The sequence below is a fragment of the Lycium barbarum genome, chromosome 6 (assembly GCF_019175385.1).
Source record: "Lycium barbarum isolate Lr01 chromosome 6, ASM1917538v2, whole genome shotgun sequence".
NCBI classification, from domain to species: Eukaryota; Viridiplantae; Streptophyta; class Magnoliopsida; order Solanales; family Solanaceae; genus Lycium; species Lycium barbarum.
Genome location: NC_083342.1, coordinates 105,065,204 through 105,076,425, shown reverse-complemented (window position 1 = coordinate 105,076,425; position 11,222 = coordinate 105,065,204). Strand labels below are relative to the sequence as shown.

The 11,222-nt window shown below is 34.1% G+C and overlaps 1 long non-coding RNA gene across 3 annotated transcripts; it reads left to right on the top strand.

The window, feature by feature from the left end:
• The first annotated feature begins 271 nt into the window (after positions 1–271).
• LOC132645192 (uncharacterized) lies at positions 272–9,487 on the top strand. Of its 3 annotated transcripts, none has more exons than XR_009584029.1 (2): positions 272–607; positions 7,670–9,487. It is a non-coding gene; the product is annotated as an uncharacterized LOC132645192 (long non-coding RNA). The 3 variants fall into 3 exon arrangements; XR_009584028.1 differs by having other exon boundaries at positions 7,552–9,487; XR_009584030.1 differs by lacking the exon at positions 272–607 and adding an exon at positions 2,880–7,502.
• Positions 9,488–11,222: the final 1,735 nt, after the last annotated feature.

Sequence of the window (11,222 nt, the reverse complement as noted above, 5' to 3'; positions counted from 1 at the left end):
ACTCTTGGTGGATTAGTGTTTAAGGAAGAAATCCTTATTCTAGGTTATTTATATTTAAGTAATGTCAAATTCAAAAATAAAAGGAAAAGGATGCTTGTACGCACATTAGATTTTAAACTGATTTTTGGACTTGGTTGACATGATTTTACTTCCTATATTTTGCTTGATTGCAGATTTCTACATTTCATTTGCTCATATAATCATCTATTTACTTTATAGATGTTTTTTCTACATTACATAAATGCTTTTGTTCTTTCATATTCTCCTTACTTCATAAAGCTTGTGTACAATTGTGCAGCACAATTAAAACCCCAAGGGGTCATTTTGTATTAATAAAAAAGAAAGAGGTTCAAATCGCAAAGGTCCAAAGAAATAAAAACAAAAAACGTAAAAAAGAAATGGGAAAGTAAATGCTTGGTGAAATCCCTAGATTTGTTGCGATTTCTCTGTAATGTCGGCTCTCCTTCTTCGATTCCTCACATTGAGCTGGATTTCAGCCTTGTCCAATCTTGTCTTGAGCTTCTTTGTGCATTTACTTGCCTATTTCCCACATCTACAATTGTATGTGTGTGTTGCTTCCTCATCTCTTCAATTTGGCAGTGCTCAGGTGACCTACTCTTCTCCGCTCATATTTTATCTTGCTTTTTCTCTGCATATCACCTTGAAAATTATTTTCTTGCATCTTCATGTATCCGAGACCAATCTAGCTCAAACACTTCAAGATCTGCTTTGTAGCCCTTTCGTCAGCTTTGATGTCGCTTCACCTCCTGTTGAATTTGGAAAAGGGGAGATCTCCTTCATAAACTCTTTGATGGGTGAACCAAAAACTGCTTTGAACTTTCTGATTTGTGAATTTGTGACTCGTCCATTTCTAGCTGCTTTGTTTCCTCTGTGTATTATCTTTCCATGTAGTGACTTTGCCTGCATGCACTACTAAAAAAAGGGGAAAAACCGACGATGAAAAAAAAAAAAAATCGACGGACAGAGTCGGTTTTTTTAATTTCTGATTTATTATGTTATATAAAAACAATATATATTTTATGGAAAAACCGACACACGACATCGGTTTTTTATTTAAATTTTTTTATTTTAAATACAAAACCGACACAGTGCGTCGGTTTTTTCATAAAATTTCAGAATTATTTCCAGAAAATCGACGGACTGAGTAGGTTTTCCGTCATTTTTCTGGAAAATTTCCAAAATTAATTTCCAAAAAACTGACGGACTGCGTCGGTTTTCTGGAAAATTTCCTGCATTCAATTCCTGCATTTTCTGCAGCCACACCTGCACAGAAACGAGTACCAAAAGCAGCTCAAAACTAGCATTAAAATGCTCCAAATCAATTCTAAAAGAGCTACAACACATAAAATCACCCTAAGTAATAATAAAACACATCAAAAACTATCTAAACACATCAAATACTATCTAAATAGACCTTCAAAGTTCAGAAATATTTAAATGTCCAACCAAAAGTACCATTAACCAGTTTTAACACAATTTCTTTGCTTCATAGTAACTCTTAGGTATGTCGAATTCCGGAATAACTAGTTCCCCTACAAGCTTAATCATTGAGTCCATAGTAGCTTCAGCAACAGTCCAATCTGATTTGATGTTAATCATTCTAACTGCAACAGACAACTTAGAATGCTGACTCCCTACCTAAAGTGGACGACTAGCCTCTTCTAATTCTTGATAGAAGCGCACTGCTTCTTCATTAGGAGGTTCCTCAAAATTTTGCCCAGGTTCAAACCCAGACTGTACGCCAAAAGCATCATTAACCATATCATTAACTCTATCATATTAGACATGACTATATTCCTGCGACACACTACTTTCACCGACAACCAATTCTAACTTTGAATTCTCAATAACAATTCTAACTTTAATTCTAAAAATTGAAAAGTGAATCTAGTCAAATAAAGTCTACATTTTAGTTTTGAGGTTATAAAAATATTATAACTTAATAATTCTAACTTTGAAAAGCACAATTCCAACCAATTCTAAAAATTGAAAAGTAAATCTAGAGAAATAAAATCTACATTTTAGTATTGAGGTTATAGAAATACTATAACTTAACAATTCTAACTTTGAAAAGCACAATCCCAACCAATTCTAACTTTGAATTCTCAATAACAATTCTAACTTTAATAACTTATGGATTCTAACTTTAATTCTAAAAATTGAAAAGTAAATCTAGTCAAATAAAGTCTACATTTTAGTTTTGAGGTTATAGAAATATTATAACTTAATAATTCTAACATAACTTAATAATTCTAACTTTGAAAAGCACAATTCCAACCAATTCTAAAAATTGAAAAGTAAATTTAGAGAAATAAAATCTACATTTTAGTATTGAGGTTATAGAAATACTATAACTTAACAATTCTAACTTTGAAAAGCACAATCTCAACCAATTCTATTTTGGAATGATCAATAACAATTCTAATAACTTATGGAATTCTAACAAAAAGCACAATCCAACCAAAAAAAAAAAAAAAAAACTAGTCAAATAATTAAAGTATACATTTTTGCACATATTCAACATCAATAATATTACAAAGAATGATAACTAAGCTAACACAAATACATTGACAAAGAACATGAAATATAGCACAATCTCAAGCAAAAAAAAAAATGACAACTAAACTAGTCAAATAAAGTTTACATTTTTTTCACAAATTCAACATTAATAACATTGCAAATGATGTTTAACAAAGCTAAATAGATTAGCATTAGGCCTAAAATCTACAAATAAAACTAAAATTGACAGAATTTTAAAAGCCCTAATTTAAGGGAAACTAACCTCAATTAATTAACTTCAAAACGGGTCTGGGGTTGGTGGGACGGGCTGCGCAGGCGGCGGCGCTGGGCGGCGGCGCTGGGCGGCGGGGCTGGGTGGAGGGGAGGGGGGCGGCGGGTAGCTAGGGTTTGAGGGGAATGGGAGTTTAATTGGGAAGAGGAGAAGAAATGGGTATGAAAACCCGTCTGGAATGTTTTTAAAGAAAAACCGACGAACAAAACCAACCCTGTCCGTTGGTTTTTTCTGCACGTTTGACCAGATTTGACCCAAAAATTAAAAAAAAAAAAAGGAAACCGACCCTGTCCGTCAGTTTCCTAAAAAAAATTGTTTATTATTTAAAAAAAAATAAAAAATTGAATTGCATATTATTTAAAATATTTCTATTTTTTAAACCAACGTCGTCCGTCGGTTTTATATTAATTATTAATTTTTTTTAATAAAACCGACGTTGGCGGATATATATTTTCAAAATTCTGCCAAAAAAACCGACGTCGTCCGTCGGTTTTCTAATTAAAATAATTAAAAAAAAATAGAAATGTAAAAAACTGACGCAGAGAGTCGGTTTTCCGTCGGTTTTTTAAACCGACACTGTGCGTCGATTTTTTGTCCGTCGATTTTTGACAGTTTTTTAGTAGTGATGCTTAATTTTCTTTTCAGATCTCTCCTCCTCTGTTGTGACTTTGTGTTTTTTGTTTGACCCTGCTTGTGATCGTCCTGCAATTGACTTATGTTTGTAGTTGTGTTAGCACTTCATGATTTTCTCATTTCATAGTCCTAATCCTCCAATATGGTATCTGCGATTTATCACTATTGAGGATCCTCTTTTGTGCACTCACCAATTCCATAATATTCTGGCACCTAAAATTCCTTTTATCTAGTGCATGATAATCTAGGGAATCTGCTAACGTGTTTCCTTCCCATAGAATGTCAGTATACTTGACCTGAATTCCTCTACCAATTTCCCAAATCTCCTCAATCCACATAGCAATGTTCCAAGGTGGCTTCCATTTCTATAATAAAATTTGTTATATTAGTTTTTGAATCAGTCTGAATGATTATGTTTTTCGTCTGCTTATTTTTACTAAATTCGAGAGATAAAAGGATTGCAATAGCCTCTGCTTCAGTATTGGTTGAGTAACCAATCTCCTTTGCTTGGGTATTGATTAGATATCCTTCTGAATCTCTCAAACATAAACCATAAGAACCTCTTCCTGGGTTCCCCCTTGAAGCATCATCTGTATTATACACAAACCAACCTTTTGGGGAAAAGTCCATGAACTTTAGTAACTTCAGTATAGCTTCCCCCCCTTCCAGCATTTGAATCATAGAACTCCATCTGTACGGTACCTACCTTATGGATGTATTTCTAACTTGTACTAACCTTTGAATTGTTGAGGACACTTGGTAAATGCTACTTCCCACTGTCCTTTTTTCTTCATGCTTTATAACATTTCTTCTCTTCCACAGTTCCCAGATATAAATAGCAGCAACTGCTTGAAATATTGGTTTGACCCTATTTGTAACAAGGGCTTATCACCATTTCACGATAATATGTTGTAGTTGTAATCCTTCCACATTAATACATGCAAAAGAGCAAAAGTAGGATTAGGTCCTGTTAGCTGAAACTGTCTTGGCAAATAGATGTTGAATTTTTTCCTCCCCCGGATTTTCACAACACCAACATCTAGATACCATATTATACTTCATCTTCCTCAGTACATCATCCAGTGGTACTTTGTACTTCCAACACCTCCATAGAAAGAATGATATTTTAAAAGGAAGCCCTTTCATTCACATGTGCTTGTAGATCTCATTTTTCTGCCCTCTCAACCTTAAATAATCCCAAGCATACTTCACATAAAACTGCCCTTTTGAATCAAGTAACCACCAAGGTTTATCCATCTCCTTCAGCAAACATGGTGGCTGGATAGTATCAATGAAGTGTTATACTATGTCTTGAGGTAGTAATTCATGTAACAGCTCAGTATTCCACCTTGCATTCTGACTGACTTCATTGGCATTCTGAATTTTCTCATCATAGTATTAATATGTTGTAGCATAATATAGTGCCCCCAATCCTGTCCAATTATCAAACCAAAATTGAGAATTTCTCATTTTTGTGCCAGCATCTCTGATGCTCTATCAATTATTCCCTTGCTTATAACATTTTCTTCCATGTCGGAGAACCATATCTCCTTTGTGTTATCACTGCATTCACCTCTTACAATTTTTTTTTTTTTTTTTTTTAAAATACTCTATAGTGAAGGTTTGGTTCTAAAATTCCACCATAGCTTACCCTACTAAGACCATAATCCGTTCATGATTTTCATAAGAACTGGATTATAAAAATCCTTCTTTCTCCCGCTGTAGAAAATTGGACACCCAAAGTAAGTAGAGGGGAATTCCTTTTTGCCTATTCTAGTTGTAGTTTCCACAATTATACTGATATCTCCTAATACATAATGGTGCATGAATGCTGAACTCTTTTCCTTATTGACTCTCTGCCCTAAAGTCTTCTCATAATTCCCCTGTACCTCCATTATCAATTGTAGTGAAAATAGGTCTAATAAGGAAAAAATGATCTTATCATCTGCATAAGCTAGGTGATTGATATTAGGACCCCACTTAGTCATCCCATAACTTTTTTTTTAAAATTGTTTTTATTACATAGGGGTAGGGGAAGGGGAAATGGGGGAGGGAATTACAGCGTGGGGATTCGAACCCTCACTAACAAGGTGAAAGTTCAGTAGCCAACCAACTGAGCTACTAGATCCCTACATCCCCCTGAATTGTGGAACTTGATGTAAACCATTCAGATTTCTGGATAATACCTCAACTGTTATTATGAAAAAGAAAGGGATAGTGGATCCCCTTGGTTCACTCCCCGTGATGATTGAAAAAACCCTTACTGTTGTCCATTGATTAGGATAGAATACCCGTTGTTGCTGAAAATTTAGAAAATCATATCAATTAATCTTTTTGAAAAGCCCAGTTTCCTTACCACCTTAGTCAAAAATAGCCAAGAGACCTTATTATATGCCTTTGCCATATCCAATTTAATCACCACATTAGTAGTTTTGGCTCGTAGTCTTATATCTGATATGATTTCCCGAGTCAGTAATATATTTTTCACAATACTTCTCCCCTTTACCAACTCAATCCATTTCCAACTTTTCCCACTGAGATACTACCTTTCTCTGTTGGTCTTACTAATCTCCACAAAAGGAATCTCTTTATTAAAGTTTATCTTCTATTAAAAATGATGTCCTTGAAATCGTGTTATGAACGTTATATGTGTGAGATATCACATGAATTTATCTTTTTCTTAAATGGTGATAATTATTTTCATAAATGAGACAAAAGTAGTGCTGAAATTTTCTTTACAAGTGAGCAAAAAAACGTGTTTTGAACGTTATATCACATGTATTTTTTTCTTGAACGATAATAATTATATTCGTAAACGATAAAAAAGTAGGTGTGGAGTTCTCTAAACAAGTGAGCAAAAAAACATGTTTTGAACGTTATACATGTGATATTTCACATGTATTTGTTTTTTTCTTGAACGGTAATAATTATATTCGTAAACGACACAAAAGCAGGTGCGGGGTTTTCTGTACAAGTGATCAAAAAATGTGTTTTGAACGTTATACATGTGATACTTCACATGCATTTATTTTTTTCTTGAACGGTAATAATAACATTTGTAAACGACACAAAAGTAGGTGCGGAGTTTTTGGTACAAGTGAGCAATAAATGTGTTCTGAACGTTATACATGTGATACTTCACATGTATTTGTTCTTTTGTTGAATGGTAATAATAACCTTTGTAAACGACACAAAAGTTTGGTGCGGAGTTTGTTGAAACATGTGATTAAAAGTTATACACGATGTATCTCACACCATATACACCCATCCAGTTTTAACTCTTGTTATATTTCCCTTTTACCAATGATACACTAGCGTTCTCTCTGCCGCATCTCAATTAGAAAACATGTTTTCAGTGGTACATAGGATGTATCACACATAAATATGTACTCTTCCACTTTCTACCTCAATCTCTATCTGCTCCTCTTTATATTCGGTTGCTCACTACTACACCACTTACTGCGACTATAAACAGGCTCGTTACTGAATTTCACTTATTGCCATCTTTGCACCTCTCAATATTCCTTTTCCCATCGTGATACTAGCTTTCTTAGAAAAAGTTATCATCAAAGCCCATCACCAATAATCATTGATAAAATCTACCACAAACCACCAATGACATTCAATCCTTTGTGAGCCAAGCTCTCCTAGATGACAAAGTTAAGAAAGTTATTATGCATCACTTAATTGCCAAGCTTAAACTTAAGTTCAGTTGTCCATATACAAGCAAAGAACATATTCTTCCAAGAGAAGTTATGGAAGCGTGCATAAGAAGCTGGGTATCGACTCTAATTCTCCTAAAGCTAACCCTTGGATTCTCAAATCTGCTTTGTCGAATTCACTGATTCCCTCTCACTGGCATAAGTTCTTCAAAATGTGGAAGGGAGTTCCATCAATAGACTACCTTCCTTTCCATATTTAGCTGTTCCAAGGATATCAAGAAGGAAAGGAAGAAGCGTGAGGGAAAATGTAGCAACATGTTTCTATCCCTTCAAATCATCCCGGAAGAGCTTCAACCTATTTGACCTGAAAAATGGTACCAGTAATTTTAGCGAAGGTACTTGATCTATTTTGACGTCTTTTTTTTTTTTTTTTTTTGCATTCAGGCTAATACATTCTACATCTACTACTCTTTCATGGAGCTTCCAAGATTCTATTTCATTTTTTTAAAGAGTTTTAGAGCATAAATGTGTATTCTAGAGTTGATCTCTTCTTTGATGATAGAAAATTTAATTGGGAAAGGAGGCTATGCTGAAATTTACAAGGGTTGTTTGGCTGATGGTCAGCTTGTCGCAGTTAAGCGCCTCAACAAAGGTACAACAGAGGAACAGGAACCAAGCTTCCTATGTGAAATTGGTACTATAACACATGTACCATCCTAATACATTCAGAGGAGACCCGCAGATTGTTTTACCAAAATTGTGCAGATTTTGGAAGATTTAATAATGTCAGCTAGTATAGTACCTGATGCACAAAATCCTTCATAAGTAGAATATTATCAGCTTTGGTATCTCTGTGTATACTCCGCCTTTGGCGATTATCATGAAGATAAAGTAGGCCGTGTGATTTTGTACCTGGCGACCTAATCTAAGCTTATCCCTTGAGCCTAAAAAAATTGAAAACAGTAAAGTGCCTTGTGTTAAGAGCATAAATGGGCGGTTAATCAATTACAAGAACAAAAATTTTGTCCTGTAATGAGAAATTTTGAGACAGACCACGAAAAAAATGATCCTAAGCTCCCTTGAGAAAATAATTGAAGAACAAGATATGTGCCTCCTTCCACTCCATAGCCAACCATCCCTGCAGTATTATGGATGGTCTACATGTGCTATAGTACCAATTTCACATAGGAAGCTTTGTTCCTGCTCGTCTGGAGTACCTTTATTAAGGCGCTTAACCGCGACACGCTGACCATCAGGCAAACAACCCTTGTAAACTTCAGCATATCCTCCATTGCCAATCAAGTTTTCTGTCAAAGAAAAAGATCAACTCTAGAATACACATTTATGCTCTAAAACTTTCTCAAAAATGAAATAGAATCATGGGAGCTTCGTGAAAGAGTAGTAGATGTAGAAATGTATTAGCCTGAATGCCAAAAAGAGAGACGTCAAATCAGATTATAAACCTTCGCTAAAATTATTGGTAGCATTTTTCAGGTCAGATAGGGTGAAGTTCTTCCAGGATGATTTGAATGGATCGAAACACGTTGGTGCATTTTACCTCACGCTTCTGCTTTTCCTTTTGGATATCTTTGGCACAGCTAAAGGTGGAAAAGAAGGTAGTCTTTTGATAGAACTTCTTTCTCACATTTTGAAGAACTTGTGCCAGCGAGAGGACATTCGTGGATTTGACAAGCAGAGCTGAGGGTTTAGCTTTAGGAGAACTGGAGCCATTCTCCTGGTTTCTGATGCATGCTTCAATAACCCCTCTTGGAGAAGAATCATCGTGGTTCTCGTTTTGCATCTCAAGCAATCTGAGGTCTACAACAAAATATGATCCATCAGAGGCGAAACAGAAGAAAAAACAAGTCATACACAATGTCTTTTTTGGAATACAGCTGATGTCACCTTGAGCAGAAGCCGTGGAGGAGAGATTATTATTCTGTCCAGCAACAACTTTGTTTTCTGAGGTATGTACTGCATCAATACTTATTTCAGCAATAGTTTTAACTTATCCGAATCATATCAAATCACAAACTAACAGACTAACTCTTTCCTCTTATGCTTTCCTTGGTCTTGCATCAAGGAAAGTAGAACTAATCCCAAAACCATGAATTCAATATGATTGCAGGAAGTTCGGGTTTAAAGCATATATTCAAGCAAGGCAACAAGGTAGCAGATGACTAGCAAAGTACGGAAGTAATTCGGATGTTTTTGAAAACTTAATATTCTATGATGTACCCTTTTTTTTTTTTTTTTTTTCTTTTTTTTTTTTTTTATGCTTTAGCATCTTATGAAAATGATCTAGGTACTTGTATCCTAGACAAATCAAGCTATGTAATAAACTTTAGTAATAATAATAGTAGTTTCTTGAAAATGAAAATTATACTAGAGGAAAAGAATTTCAAGTGAACAAAACAAAAAATTATTTAACCAATTTTAAGATATGGATGGGAATTTAACTATCTCCAAATTCGCAGATCTCTTTCCGCTATAGTTCTTATCAATGTCTGTCGCTTTTTCGGCCTTCTTTAATCTGTTTTTTTTTTTTTTTTTTTTTTTTTTTGGGGGGGGGGGGGGGGGGGGGTTGTCAGAGTCCTTCCTTCATCACACTAAATTTTTTTGTGATTTACAATATTACGTTTACATTCCTTGTATTAATTTGTTTATAACATTTCTTCTAACCCAATTATCATTAATGTAAAAAAAACTCTTTGACTAATATGCTCTTAGTAATATGCTCATTTGTTTAATTAATTTTATAAACATTAAAAAAAAAGTTACTTTAGAACATTTTTATTATTTTTACTCATGTCGCAATTGATGCCATGCACCTTGACTGGAGGAATCTTAGTAAGAATGAGCAATTTTCGAAATTTATGGTATAAAATAAGTCATAAATATTTATGTGACTATAAATTATCTATTTAAAATAAAATAAAAATTTAAAATTAATGTGTTTATAAATATAAAAAGATACCAGTTTCGTGGAACTAACGTATCACATAAATTGGGGCATAAGAAATATTATTACCCCCTCTTCTTAATTATTTTTCTGTTCCATTTCTTTATTTGCTTTGTCTTCTGTCAATTTATCTAAGGTTTTTGGTTCTCCCTTCGAATACGGAATTTTTCATAAGATATCATGTTTTTGTTCATTTTAAAAACAAAGATGCAGAGGTACCCAAGCTATGACAAAGCTCTTCCAACTGGTAATATAATTAACTCAAAAAACGAGTAAATTAACAAAACAAAAAAAAAAAGTTATCATCTCAACTAGGTATATTAAAAAGATAATAAAAATGTAATACAAAGCATGTGATAAACTTAAATGTTTTGCTTTCAGGCCTTTGGAGATTTGGTTCCTATCATTTTCACCACAAAGATGCGTGCAAGCATATCACTAAAAGACCTCCTTGAAAGTGAAATAAAGTATGGTAATCAATTAATACGCACATATGAAAAAAAAAATGAGTTTAGTAAGTGATTTATTGGTGTCACTGTTCAATTAATTTTACATACTTGTTTGACATAAATTCTTGGAAATCATTAATCGGCATACAGAATAGTTTATGATAGGAAAGGGAATAAACAAAAAGGAAACATACAAAGAGGAACGAATGAATTGAGCAGATAAAAAGGTAAGCAACAATTACTTTTGCTTTTAGCAAATTAATCCGAGAGGAACGAATATAAGCTAATTATAATTCTCCAAATGCTACAATGTTTTTTAAAACCAGCTGACTAAGTTTTATTTTTGTAGTTTTGATTCAAGTAGTTGCATGGTTTTCCCTTCGAATGGACTGGTCTTTAATTTTTGGGAAATCTACATGGTATAGAGAATATTAGGGCTTATTTATATTTAGTAGTTATACTTTGCCCAAATTACATCTCATAGCTAAATTTTGTATATTAATTACACAAGGTAACTAATTCAAGCTCATCTTCTATTATTTCATTATATCAATATTTTCTTTCAACACCCTCTCTCTTCTCCCTCAACTCTCTCACCACACCACCTCCTCCACTGCCGCTTCTTCTCTCTCTGCCGCCGCCTGCCACCGTGGAGATCTCCGACGAGTTCCACCGCCATCGTTGTCAAATTTAACTCTAGTGCA